Raw genomic sequence first — 14,262 nt, 5'->3', positions numbered from 1 at the left:
CATCTTACTCGTCATCATCATCATTGCGGTTCCCACGTCCGCTAGATCCTCCTTGATCATAGCCTCCTCCTTGGCCAAAGAATCCCCCACTTTGGTCACCAAAGTTCCCTTCTTGGTTGCCATAGTTAGGGAACAAAAGGTGTGGTTGAGCCCAAGATGGACGAGGGCCTCTAGGGTTGATGTACCCGTGTTGAATCATGTTGTAGTAGGAGGGGTATTGGGCCACGTAGTTGTCAACCCTCCCTTCGTGCACTCCAAGATCGACATTTTGCATGAGTTGCATTAAATCATTCATGTTTGGAGCTCTCAGATCCTGAGGAGTGAATGGTACATGTTGCGTTGGATAGGGTGGAATGGGTACATAGGATGGTGGTACATCTCCCCATTCCGGCAACTCACGAGGTTGACGAGGTGCTTCTTCTCTTTGTGGTGGGTTGTCTTTGATCTAAATGGGGAGGAGGTAGTTCGGTCTAGGCGAATAACGGCTCAATCGGGGCTCGGTAGGTTGTATGTTCCACCCCAAGAGAACAAGTGATGTGCATCCCTTAGTGAACTACTCTACACTTCCGGCTTGGTTATAAGCACACCACCGATGGTGGTTGAAGATAGCATCCTCATATATCAAAGTGCTCTCCTTAAGCTTTTCATAGTTCCCATTAATGTTGAAGCCGGGGCAAAGTTCATTGGCCATAATTGTGATTAGGCCTCCCATCACAAAGGTTTTGATATTACAATTCCCTTGAGCATAGTCATTGAGCCTTCTAAGCATCTCAAGGGGTGTGTTGAAATTGTAAGGCCTTGTCCCTTGCACATTCAAGTAGGATTCTAGGAAGGTCAAGTCGAGAAGGGTGCACCTATCTTGTTCTAGCCTTCCATTAATAGTTCCGGCTATAAACCGTTCAGTGATCCGAATCACCGGATGTTGGATGGAAAAGGTATAGCATTGCTTATAGGAATGGAGTTCTCTTCTAGAAATGGCTCTCCATAGGTGGTTGACGGTAAAGTCGGAGGGCTTATCGGTGTTTTCCCTCGGAACTTCAAGACCAAAAATTCTTGAAAATTGGTCTAGAGTTAACCTATGGTCTCTATTGCAAAGACGGAACTCCAAACCAATATTTCTTCGTTGATTAGTGACAACACAGAGACTACACAAAAACTCGAGGGTGAGACTCAAGTAAGTGTCCTCATGGGCATAGAACATCTTCCCAAGACCCAAACCATTGAAAAGCATCTCCGTTTGATGCCTTATGCCAAGTATTTCTAATGCATCAATATCAATAAATTGAGTAGGCTCATAGTCCTTACCTAGCAATTGCTCAAATCGTTGGCGGTGGTCATCGGTGGTGAAGAGTACCTCGGGGAAATACTCGAGTTGTGTAACACCGTGTATCACTACATTTTCTCGGCCTCTTGCCTCCCGTGAGGCGGGTGAAGTAGCACCCCTGCGACGTTTAGGTGCGGCCTCAGTTGATTTCTTGCTCTTGCTTCTTAGATTCATCATTTTCTTGATGTGATTGTTAGGGTTTTTCTTGATTTTTGTGATGGGGATTGTTTGTGGATGATGAGATGTGATTTTGAGTAGATAAGATAAGGAAAATAGGGATGGTGGTGGGTGGGGGGGGGGGGTGTTTATAACAAATAAGGGGTGTGAGACGAGCGGATGTGGGCTGGGCTCGGGCGGATATTTTAGCAACCCAGTCAATTACCGTTGTCATCCGAGCGTCCCACTGTCGATCCGAGCGTCCCGAGGTTGCTGCTCGAGCGTCCTGCTCAGGAGACGCACGGATTCTCAAACAATTTGTCTTTGTGTTTTGCATTCAGGTGGGGACGAGCGGCTTAGTGCTAGGACGAGCGGATTTTTGTCTGGTACGCGCGTCCTCTTGAGAGTCTGCTCAGATTCTCTTCCAGGGTAAAATGTTGTTGAGTGCCATGTCCAGGACGAGCGTCCTGTTGTGGGTACGAGCGGATTTTGGTCGGGATGAGCGTCCTGGTAATAATCCGAGCGGATTTTGTGACAGTTATCTTTTTAGCCTGCAGCACGGCTCAGGACGAGCGGCTTGTTGCCAGGAGGAGCGTCTTGAGCTGCGCCTCGTCAATCCTTCAAAGAATTCATTTGAATTCTTTCCCTTGCACCCTTTTTGTGATTCCTTCTTATCAATTTCTGAAACTATGCTCAAAGAATGGGTAAGTAGCCCTCCCTCACAACTCTCATGTAAGAGAATGCAAGTAATCTAAAAGTATATACAATATTGTACAATGCAAAATTGTGGGAAGGTATATATTACAAATGGTGGTTTGAGATAGGACTCCACCAAACTAGTTTGAATTGTTGAAATTCATTGTCCACAGAGCTCAAGGCTCTTAGAAGAAGGTCAAAGGCTTGTGAACAAGCCTCAAACAAGCATGAATACGGTTTGTTCTAATTTAATATGAAGCTTGGCCAAGGGAGCTTATCATTCACTTTCTTTTTCACCTTGCCCTTGGCACTTGAGCCTTTGCAATGGTTCAAACCAACAAGCCCATGATTCTTGTTAACACGAGGTATGAAGTGTGGCTTATTTTCGTCCGGAGACTTCCACTTACCACCTTCTCCTCCAATTTCGGTGGTGATGATAGCATTTGGATTTGTCAATTCTTCCAAAGTAGAAGGAGAATTCTCATAACATTGATGACCGGATACCTTAGGAATTGAGATTGTGGGTGCCAAATCTCCACAAGTAAGCTCATTTGCAACTTTGTTCTTGAGCTTTTCCACCAAGTACCTTTTATATGACGATTTGCCTTTTTTTTGGAGAAGGTCCACCATATCATCTCCAACAATCATAGGTTCCATGGTGGGTACGAAATGGTCTTCATAGGTAATAGGAAAGAGACATTCATTTTCTTCATGGAAGCATACCTCAAATTTCTCAAGGATGGGCTCCTCAAGTGAGGCAATCTCACAAGTCCATTCCTCTCCTTCATTCCAAAAGTCCTTGCAAGACACATGTTCCTCATAAGCTTTTTCCACAATCTTGCCATCATGGCTATCTTCATATGAATCATAAATGGGGGCTTCACTCCTCTTCATTAACACTTTCTCCAACACCTCAACATTCACATCAAAAGACACACCCTTATACTCTCTATGGCTAAGAGTATTTGGCTTACTCAACCTCATATCTTCTTCATCATATATAACACTTTCATACTCACAAGAGCTCAAGGATATTGGCTCCTCCTACTTCTCATCAAAGGTAACTCCTTCAAACTCGCATTCATGATCAATGTCTAAGGAATGGTGAGGAGTAGTTGCTTGGGCTTCCTTCATTTGGGCAATTTGAATTGCCAACTTCTCACCATGGGTAACAATGCTTTGGAGAACATTGTCCCTATTTTGGCTCTCCTCTAGCACTTGTTTGAAGAAATTTTGTTGGTCTCCCATCATTTGGAGAACCACATTTTGAATGTCAAATTCATGCTCATCTTCTTGTTGTGGGTGGGTGTGAAAGTGCTCATATTGTGGCATTTGGAATTCATTATGAAGTGGGTATTGGGAGGGTAGTTGTTGTGGATAATGGGTGTGGGAGTTTTGGTAGGAAAAGTTGGGGTAGTTGTTAGGATTTTCATTGTATGAGTAGTAAGGTAGGGTTGTGTTGACTTGCTCCTCAAACTCCCTATACCCATTGTAGTCATACTCAAAAGGTCCACCACATACTCCATGTACCAAGCCTTGGGCCATCATCATAGCTAAGACAAAGATTCAACTACAAACATGGAAACTACAATAAAACGGTAAGAACGAACCTTGAGGAACGAGTTCCTCAAGGTTAAAGCACAAGAAACGAAATTCCCAAGGAACCAAGGTTCCTCAAGAAGAAGCACAACTAAAACTAGACAAAAGAACGATTCAAATACACAACTACTAGCATAGCAAGCAAGTCGGGGTCGATCCACAGGACGGGGGTACTCGAATTGTTCAATCTAATCGTAGTCGTTCTAAGGGTTGTCACAATTGATTGGGTTTGTAGTTGTATTCTAAACTAATGAAAGCAGTAAAGTAAAACAAGCAATAAAGCAATTAAAGATGTAAACAATTAATAAAGGATCCTAGGATGTCATGGGGTCATAAGGGAATCATGGTAAGATAGCATAAATGAGTTATATAGAAGCAAGCAATTTATTATTGTTGGAAATAAGCTAGTTCATGTCAAATAATTCATAAGAAGATTTGGGTCCTGGAGCCGAGTCATTTGTGACTGTACAACACCTACAAGTCGACTTAATTCTTCCTGTTAAACTACATGCATGATAAACCAAATCCTAGGGAAACTTACGTCTCGGAGCCGAGTCGATTAAGACTTTACAACACCTACAGGTCGACTTGGGTTTTCCCTATTCAACTTTATACATTGTCTAATTAGGCTCTAGTTGGTTTATGTCTTACAAGCCTCATTGAAAAGATAAGAGATGGGTAAAAAAATGCAAGGTTTCATAGTCTAGCATTTCATCAAACATGACATGTGCATAAGTTGAAGAACAATAAGCAAGCATTCATATGAACTCATTAAGCATAAATCTATCCCATGATTAACTCCCCTAATCCCCCACTAATCCTTGTTAAGTAACTACTCACTTATCATGTTATCAATGGTGTCAATCATCACAACAAGTATAAACATGATAAGAGAGTGAGAAAATAAACAATAAAGAGTAAAGAGTAAAGAGATTATACCAAACTTAAGATGAATAATTGGAAAGGAAATAATAATAGAAGAAAACTTGATTGATTGATGAAGAGTTGTCAATTCATCAATAATAACCCAATAATCTTCAATTACCCAATAATAAACTTGAACAATAATTAAGGAAAGATTAATGTGTAATTTTGTGGAATGATTGAGATTAATCTATTCTAATCTACTTCTAATCTAATCTAAGGAAGGTTTGCCTCCACTCAGAGGGCTCTCCACTTGGTTATTACAAAAGGAGTATATATAGTGGTACATTATTAGGTTAAGCAAGGGTAGATTAGTCAATAACAATGCTAAGTATTGAATAGAGCTTTGCAAGTCCCGAGGGAAATGCGCGGATCATGTAGCAACTCCTAGGGAGATCCGTGCGTCTTGGGTTGAAGCACGGCTAATCCCGTAAAGGAATCCGCTCGGATTGTCTGAAGGACGCTCGGATCACCTGCTGAGATACGCGGCTTGGTCAAGGGACGCTCGGATCCTGCTGAAACCACTCGTCCAGAGCTTGGGACGCACGGATCCTGGTGACAGGGTTCCATCTTCTTGCTTATAAGCCTACGATCCTTATATATACTCTTTATTCTTACTTCTTTGGTCATCGTTCTTGCCTCCTCTTCATACTAGTCCATCCAAGATCGTCAACAAGCTTCCGAATATGCGGGAGAGACTGGAATTCCGCCTCATTATCTCTTTTCCTATAAGACATATAGAATGCACTAGGAAAGCAAAATAGGAAGGAATTGACAGATAAAATGGCCATGAAATGCTATATTAGTATGCAAAGTAGGTTCAATTAGGGGACTAAATGTGCGAAATTAAGAGTCATATCAGTTGTTGCTGTCCAATAATGCTAATCTGTCTTAGCCTTTCCACTCTACTTCAAGATTCAGTCCAATAAAAAAAATGTGCTGCTCATATCTATTGGGCCTTTTTTTTTCACTCCTGAGTTCAATAATACTAATTACATAAAAAAAATATTTGAGTTCGTACCACTCATTCCTCTGCTCTTTCCTCAACCACACACACCTTCACCTTTTTCCATCATATTCACTCTCACAAACACTGAGTTTGATGACCCACAAGGTTTCACAAGGGAATTCAAAGCTTGTCGTCGAATCAAAAGGTATTTTTTTCGACTATGATTGTTAATTATATTTATGGATTTGTTTTTGATCTTGGGTTTTATTTATCTTGTTTGATCTTGATGTTATTAAGATAGGTATGGAGCACTGCAACACTTGTCAAGGTTAGACAGACAATAAAGTGGCACTTCTCCCAGTTAAGCACAAGATTAACCTTAATGCAGCGCTGCAACACTTTATCAAGGTTAGACAGACAATTATCAAATTCACTTCCATAGACGCTAAAATCGTCCATAAAGACCTCCATATTAGACTCTATATACTCAGAAAATATCCCCATCATGCACCTTTGAAAGGTAGCAGGGGCATTACATAAACCAAAATGCATTCTACGATAAGCAAAAACACCCTGAGGACAAGTAAAAGTATTCTTTTCCTGATCATCCGGATGAATATGGATCTGAAAGAACCCTGAGTATCCATCTAAATAACAGAAAAACTTATTAGAGACTAACCTTTTTACCATCTGATCAATGAAAGGAAGGGGAAAATGATCTTTCTTTGTGGCGGCATTCAGCTGTCTGTAGTCTATGTACATCCGCCAACCAGTTACTACTCTAGTGGGTATTAATTCATTTTTATCATTCTTAACCACAGTAGTTCCTCCTTTCTTAGGAACTACCTGAAGTGGACTCACCCATTTAGAATGACCAACAGAGTAGATAATACCTGCATCGAGTAGCTTCATTACCTCATTCATCACAACATCCTGCATCTTCTGATTCAACCTGCGCTGACCCTGTCTGCAAGGCTTGTGATCTTCCTCTAGCTGAATTCTGTGCATACAAATGTCAGGACTAATGCCCTTAATGTCATCCAATGAATAACCCATTGCCTGCCTGTTTTTCTTAAGGTCAGCTAACAAAGCGGTCAACTGATCATCGTCCAATTTGGCACTAACAATGACTGGATATTACTCTGTATCATCTAAAAATGCATATTTAAGATGAGAAAGAAGAGGCTTACGCTCGGGTACCTTTACCTCCATAGCGCAAAGAGTATTTACCAATTTTTCCACTCTCTCTCCTTCAGCGTTGGTGAGTTCACGCTCATCTATCGCAGCTTCAAGCAAATCCAACACAACGTCATTGTTATCTAGGTTATTTGCACACTCATCTAACAACATCAAAGCTTCCAGTGGATCCTTATCAAGGAATCCAACCAGAACTCATAAACAGACTCGTCAACGATATCAACTGAATAAAAAGTATCCTCTATCATTGGGCGAGCAAGTGTACCAGGCAAACTAAGACAATGAAGTCCACTGGTATAAAGAACTTGGCTACTTTAACAGGCACGTCTTCTAGGATACCTAAGGGTCGTCCAACTGATCTATCAGCCATATGTAAGGTGATATTAGTCAATTTAAGGTGACCTATATTAAGTTTCTTGCAGACAGAGTAAGACATGATACTGACACTGACTCCTAAATCACAGAGAGCCTTATTTATCACTTCATTTCCTATGGTACAGGTAATAGAGAAACTACCCGGGTCTTTCATTTTAGGTGGAGCTTTATTGAGAATTAAATTACGAGACTCTTCTATAAATGCAACAATCTCGAATTCACTAAGCTCTCTCTTACGCGTTAAAATATCTTTCATAAATTTTGCATAAGTAGGTACCTGGGTAATTAGTTCAGTAAAAGGAACGGTCACCTGAAGATTCTTGACCACATCCACGAATGTACCGTACTGTCGCTCGACCTTAGCATCTTTCAGAAGTCCCGGATAAGGAATTCTGGTAACAATAAGCGGGTCTCCGACTTTCTCTTTACCTTTGTCTAAACGTGGCGTCTCCGCAGCAGGGGAAGACGACACATCAGCGGGATTAAGCTTTGAAACAGTATCTCCGCTGGTACAAGTACTCGATCGAGTACTATTTCTACTCGATCGAGCATTTTCTTCAGGTGAATCACTCGATTGAGGAATGCATACCTCTCGATCGAGAACATCATATTGGGCACAATTCGATCGAAAGCCTGGGTTACTCGATCGAAGGTTTTCGGTGGGCAAACTACTCGATTGAGAAGAAGAATCACTCGATGGAGTAGATAGACGATGCTCAGCAGGGACATCTTCAATTAATTCCTCCAAAACAGTTTCCGAAATTTCGTCAACAATTATATCATCATTTTCCGACATTTTCGGTCCATTATAGGTAAGACCACTTCGGAGATTGATTGCATTTATCGGATCACAATGAGGTGAGCGATTCACTTGACTTAATTGCTCGGATGTAAGTTGCGCGACTTGGTCTTGCAACTTTTCTATAGAGTTTTCAGCTTTGTCCGACTTTCTTTCAAGTAGAAGTGCTAAAGATAGCACCAAGGACTTCAACTCCGCAATTTCTACATTTGTAGAAGGTGAATCGACTTGTTGTGGCATCGGATTAGCAAGACTAGAGGTACTTGGCATGGTCAAATCTTTATAAAGTTTAGAGAACGGAACTCCTTGCTTGAATTGTTGGTAAGCACGAACTCACTCCACATCCGCCCTACAAGTAATAGGATCGTGTCCTTCTGTACCGCATCTACCACAAATTACCTCTTGCTTAATCATAGCATGAACCTGCTCATGTGCACCCGAAATTTGTAGAATCTCCGTATTATCAAACCTTCCACTAGGACTTTCCACTTCAGCCACAAAGGATCCGTTTACTCGTCTGCCTCCTCTGGGATTCCCATATTCAGCTATATGAATGGCCATTTGCTCAATAAGACGCCATCCCTTATCATCTTCAACATTTTTCCAAAATCTCCCTTTGGCTGCATTATCCAACACGACTCTTTGATCATCATACAACCCATTATTGTAAAATTGGGTGCATAAGAACCATCGTTGGAAACCATGGTGAGGTACAGAGCGAACCAACTTCTTGAACCTAGTCCAAGCTTCATTCAAATCTTCAGTGGCTGTAACAACCCGGATTTTTACAAGACTTAATTAAACTAATGGCGGAAAATTAACTAAGTCTAATAAACAATTATGCCAAATCCGGATCGCTATGGATCACTTATACATGGCTAATTAAATTAGTTGTTATACAAATTACAAAACAACTACTTAGACAATATTAAAATCTCTCTTGGATTCCCATAGTGCCCATAAAGGTGTCATCTCCTAATCAACTTGGTGCCTGAAAAATATAACAACAACACGCTGAGCGCGAGCAACCTAACCGTTCTATTAACATCCCTAATAATTCAAAAGCAGGTATGCGAATTAGATCAATAATGCGTAAACAAGAGTCACATATACACATAGCACTTAAATCTCATATTTTAGTTTGTTTAATTATATGAGTGAATAGAACGATAATAAAATAAAACCTTGTGGTAGCCATTTGATTTTAAAAATCATTTTTCACATAAGCATCCAATATACACACGAGTCGTGGCTCCGTAGTGTATAACTATACATGCCCGGCTTGCATCTCACCTGACATATACAATTATCCACCATACTCGTAGACCGTGCCAATCCTAAGATGGTTTACATCTCACACCAGAGGGCTTGGCAGGGCCGGACTCCTTAGTATAAATCAACTTACTTATCTGATAGCATAAAGGAGTGAACTGCAAGTGACTTGATAGCCCACAAGTCACGGCACCTCGCACACCCGGCCATAAAGATCGCGAATGTGCACACTAGCATCAAGCATAGTGTTGGTGATATCTAAAGGAAGTACGAGACTGATTAAGTCCCTGTCTATGAATGGCCAAACACTCGCTACTCTCGGAACACCAGCGACTGTACCCGGCCTATCCGGTGCTACATCCTGTGTCCTTCGTACGCCGATCGACACTTCTCATTAGACAAATCCATCAAGAAGTTGGTTGTTCTATACTTGAAGGCCCCATAAAGAACACCTCTTGAGCTATCCCGTATACTAAGACTCCTAAGTATCATTATAGCACAGTCGCCAATGTAACTACACATAACTATCACATTTCATTTCTTACCTCGTGTGACGGTGTCACAACACGGATCGTCAGAATATAATAACTTTGTCTTAAAGTTCATTATCATCCTTAAAGGATATTTATTCCAACATTTCATAATTATAATCATTATAATTTTGGGAATGACATATATAACATGAATAGAATTCAGATTATAATAGCCATATAAAATTTACAAGTCAACAATAAAGCATCAAATAACAATAAACATGTCATGGCATAAAATAATAAACATTGTATTTTAATATTTCGCTCTTAAGGTCATTATTATCATTTAAACTTAACGAATATGGAAAATGCATAATACTTAATGAATAAAGAAAATGTATAGTAAACAATAATGTAAATTGTGATTTATATATTTATCAAGTTAATGAGCAAATTATAAAGTGTGTCATAAATAATTAAATTATTAATTCATTTAACAAATACGCTAGTGAATACGTATTATCACAAGATATAAATAAATTTAGTGATATAATGTTTCAAATTCATTTTTAATATCAAACAAACTTATGGAACACAAATTTAAACATAATTAATATAATTAGCATAAATAAGTTTTGTAAGATTAAGGAGGTTAAGAGAAAGATTAGGTTACCGTCTTAAAATAAAAATAACTTGTCAAAGGTAACCGTCTCAATTATTAAGGTCTATTGTCGTAGATGCAAGTCTTGTAACGAAACGTAAACAACTCAACCCGAGTTTAAATTAGTGATGGTCCGCGTGTATATAAAAGTCAAACCCGTCATTTAATTGTCCCAACTCTCATTGGTATACACGATCATTATATATATAAAAGAATCTTGTAAAATCGCTGAGGTGGCACAATCTCCTTTGAGAATTAAGGTAATGCAGCCCTCACATTCAACCTCACAAAATCAGTTTTGTTTGAGCCAATCACGATTTTGCAATATGGCCACATCAGCACACACACACACACAAAAAAAAAAAAAACTCCAATTAAATCTGACGTCCAATTAAATAGTAAAGTACATTTCCAACATTTTACCATTTCCCAATACTGTACCACAATAGTAAAGTACATTTCCAACTTTTTTCATTTGTATACAGTAAGTCACAAGTCACAACACAAACCTTCAATTTCCAAGAAACAGGTGTGGTCACTTTTACACTTCCATGACAATTTATCAATATCATATCCATCATTAAAACAAAACTTCAATACCCAACAACCTATTCTCCGCTCCTCTATCTACATCGTCACCACCAATTAATTTCTACTCTCCATTAATATCAAACCATGGCGACATATTTATGGTCTTCTTAGCGACGATTTCCGATCAATGGTTACCGCCGCAAACCTTCATACTCCTGTAATTATTAGTGTTTATTCTCCGACGATTTTTTCTGCGCCTAAAAATATGGTGTCATAGTAGGTGGTTTCCCCGTGCGGTTCAGATTTATCTCCTGCGACTAGGGTTGTTCAAGCTCCAAACCCAGACGGACCGAAGACAGGCATCCCGTGGGCGGCGTTGCTGACCTCTGGCGATGGTAGGTGGGTTTGTGACTTGTGAGAGAAGACGAGGGAAGTTAATTATTATCATGTTAACTTGCAATTAAGGATCTATGCATATTAACTATACCGTATTGGATCGAAAGTGAGAGGGAAAAGGGAGATTTATTTGGGTTGCCAAACCTGATAATTTGTCGACATTGAAGAGGGATTATATGTCCTAATTGCGGATATTGATAATTTTGTAGCGGTTAATTGATTTGTGGTTGCAATCACGACAAATTTCAGGGATGAAGATGGAGATTGGTCGGTCAAGAGATGTAAATGTTTTGACTATGAAGTGTCGAAGAGCTCCATTTATCATCTGGTGGTAGGTAAAAGTTTCAATTCACTGAAACTTTTGTTCATCTTATCACCAACTTATACACCAGGTTTGCCTTCACAAGTTTGCATTTTTTTCATTCATTTAAACTGGATTTTCTTCATTTTCAATGGGCCATGCTTCAATTTTTGTTTAGCTTTGTTTTTTATTTAGTTCCATGCCTTTGTTCAATATATGGATATGTATTTTATCAAATGTATGGAATTCGCAACAACGAAGGGAGTATATTTGGTGATGATGTTGATAATTGCTTTTTTAAACTGTCTTTTTGTTCATTTTTGATAGGTTGTGCTTGACTTTCTTTAATTATATTTATTCATAATGTTCAGTATAAATGATGTTGATGATGATGATGAATTGTGTTAGGGTATATGACTATGAAGAGCAATGGTTTAGGTCAATTTTTGCAAACTCAAAAGAAAGAGGATGCTATTCAGAATCAATATGAGTTTTTTGTGCAAAGAATGGGAGGCCCACCCCTCTTTTCTCAGAGAAGAGGTAATTACCGTCTTCAATATTAGTTTACTCTTTCCGTCACAATCATTTGCTCACCATCAATCAACTTAGAATTTATTGTCTATCCATTATTTATTGTATTTGTGTTTTGATCCTATTCTTTGTCATGGTTTTCTTTTAGTTATTAAAATATGGAATGCAGACATTTGGCCAAAACATTGCATTATAGATAGTTTGAGCACTTAGCGAGTTGGCGCGATGCAACAGTTTTATCTCTGTCAGTTGTTTTTATTGTTATCCTGTAAATTGCTGGGTTTGCCTCCTATTTTCATGAAACTATTGGACATGGGTTTGTGAGGGAATGTGAAGTACTATAGTGATAATTCTATAACCATCCTTTACAAACTGATTACAGCTATTCATATTACGACCTCAGAACGAGCTGCAGGCTACATCTATTGATAATCTTGCCAATGATTTTCAATGCATACCCGTCTTTGAAGTCACAGTTGCGCAGTTTGTATGATGACCATGTCATGGGTCAGCCTCCTCAAATCTCCACGGACAATGCAACACCACCAGTTTTGAGACGATCTACTTAAGTCTAGAAGGGTTGTGAATGGCTCTTCAACTGGCCATGTCAAATACACGGTGATTGGTTGAGGGTGTTGGGGGGAAATGTGAATATAGTGGCCATCAAATTGGACCTTTATTATTAAGGAAGAGGATGAGTAGTGTTTGAGAATATGTCTTAAACTCTTTTAAGCACACATCTAACTACATCAAATCAGTTGAAGCTTAAATTTCTGTCCAGAATGATACTTCTTTTTAGAGTTTGTACTTTGTATTCCAACCGTGGTAAAGTCTTTTAAGTTGGATCTTCTCTAAGTTCAGGAGTTATTGTGTGAGACGGTCTTAGACCGGTGAGACCGTTCCATTGTGTATAAAGAAAACTTATTTCTTAGCATTAAATTAATAGTTTTCTTATTAATATCGACCGTACCGTCTCACTGTATGAGACCGTCTTAGTCTATAATTTGTGCTTAATGTTTGTAGGTTTGTAACATTGGGTTTTGGAGTTCATGGGGTTACGGTTATATTTACGGTCGTTTAACTCCTCGAGTGCTCTTGACTTGAGATTTATTTTTTGCTTTCCAGTTTAAGAGATAAGAGTAAAGCTTCAAAGTTGTAACTTCTTATGAGTCAATGCTTTTGTAAATTCTTTTTGGAAATAAGGTTCTAAATGCAATGATTGTTTACTTATTCTCCTCTTATTTAGTTATAAGTAACACAAAGTCATCTAAAATGTTTCCAATTGTTTCAAATTTGATGTCCGTCTTAATCAGCTGCTAAGATGGCGCAAGTTGCGAGAGGTGCCATTGCTGCAAAAGCTGTGGCTTAAGAGTGTCTTGGATTTGGTTGCATATCGTGACACGAGTAGTACAAATAAGCATTAGAAGAAGAGCAAGTCGAAAAAGCATGTGCCTCTTCAGCACTTTTACCATAAATAGAACCCGATTGAATACAAATATACATATAGTAAATTTTGTTAAATTTCTCCGCACACAGTGATAATGTTTGCCTTTGATACAAGTTAACTTATTCTCCATGGCCTCTATATCATCCATTTGTTTACATTTAAATTAAATAATTTTTACAAAGAATAAAAAAAGGTAAACAAACAATTTTAGCCGGAATCTAAATCTATATATATACATAAAAGAGAGTTTTTTCGAGCGATTCTAGAGCGTCCACATCATCAAAAATTAATTTAGGAAAGTTTCATAAATAATATTTTCCACATAAAAAGTAAAGTGGAGAATCTTTTAATTATTATAATATCTATATTTCCTATTTTATATTCATGAGAAGTTTCTAATTTTTATATAAAAACTTTGACATTTCATTTGGCAAAAAAATGTCGTTATAAAAATTATGAAGATAATATAATTAGATTCGTGGTAAAAAATGCTTTCATTAGAGTATAGATTTCATATGATTTGCACATATTAAAGATGGTGCAATTCTTAATATGTTATATGTCCCACATTCAAAAACAATGTTAGTGTGGTGATTATAATACGTATAAGTTATATAATTGTCCCACATTG

General features: G+C 38.6%; 1 long non-coding RNA gene across 1 annotated transcript; it reads left to right on the top strand.

The window, feature by feature from the left end:
• The first annotated feature begins 11,549 nt into the window (after nt 1–11,549).
• LOC141652263 (uncharacterized) lies at nt 11,550–13,390 on the top strand. Its single transcript, XR_012547086.1, has 3 exons — nt 11,550–11,744; nt 12,062–12,193; nt 12,567–13,390. It is a non-coding gene; the product is annotated as an uncharacterized LOC141652263 (long non-coding RNA).
• The last annotated feature ends 872 nt before the right edge of the window (nt 13,391–14,262 follow it).

This window comes from Silene latifolia, chromosome 4 (assembly GCF_048544455.1).
Source record: "Silene latifolia isolate original U9 population chromosome 4, ASM4854445v1, whole genome shotgun sequence".
In the NCBI taxonomy this organism is placed as follows: domain Eukaryota; kingdom Viridiplantae; phylum Streptophyta; class Magnoliopsida; order Caryophyllales; family Caryophyllaceae; genus Silene; species Silene latifolia.
This window is presented reverse-complemented; position numbering and strand designations above follow the sequence as displayed.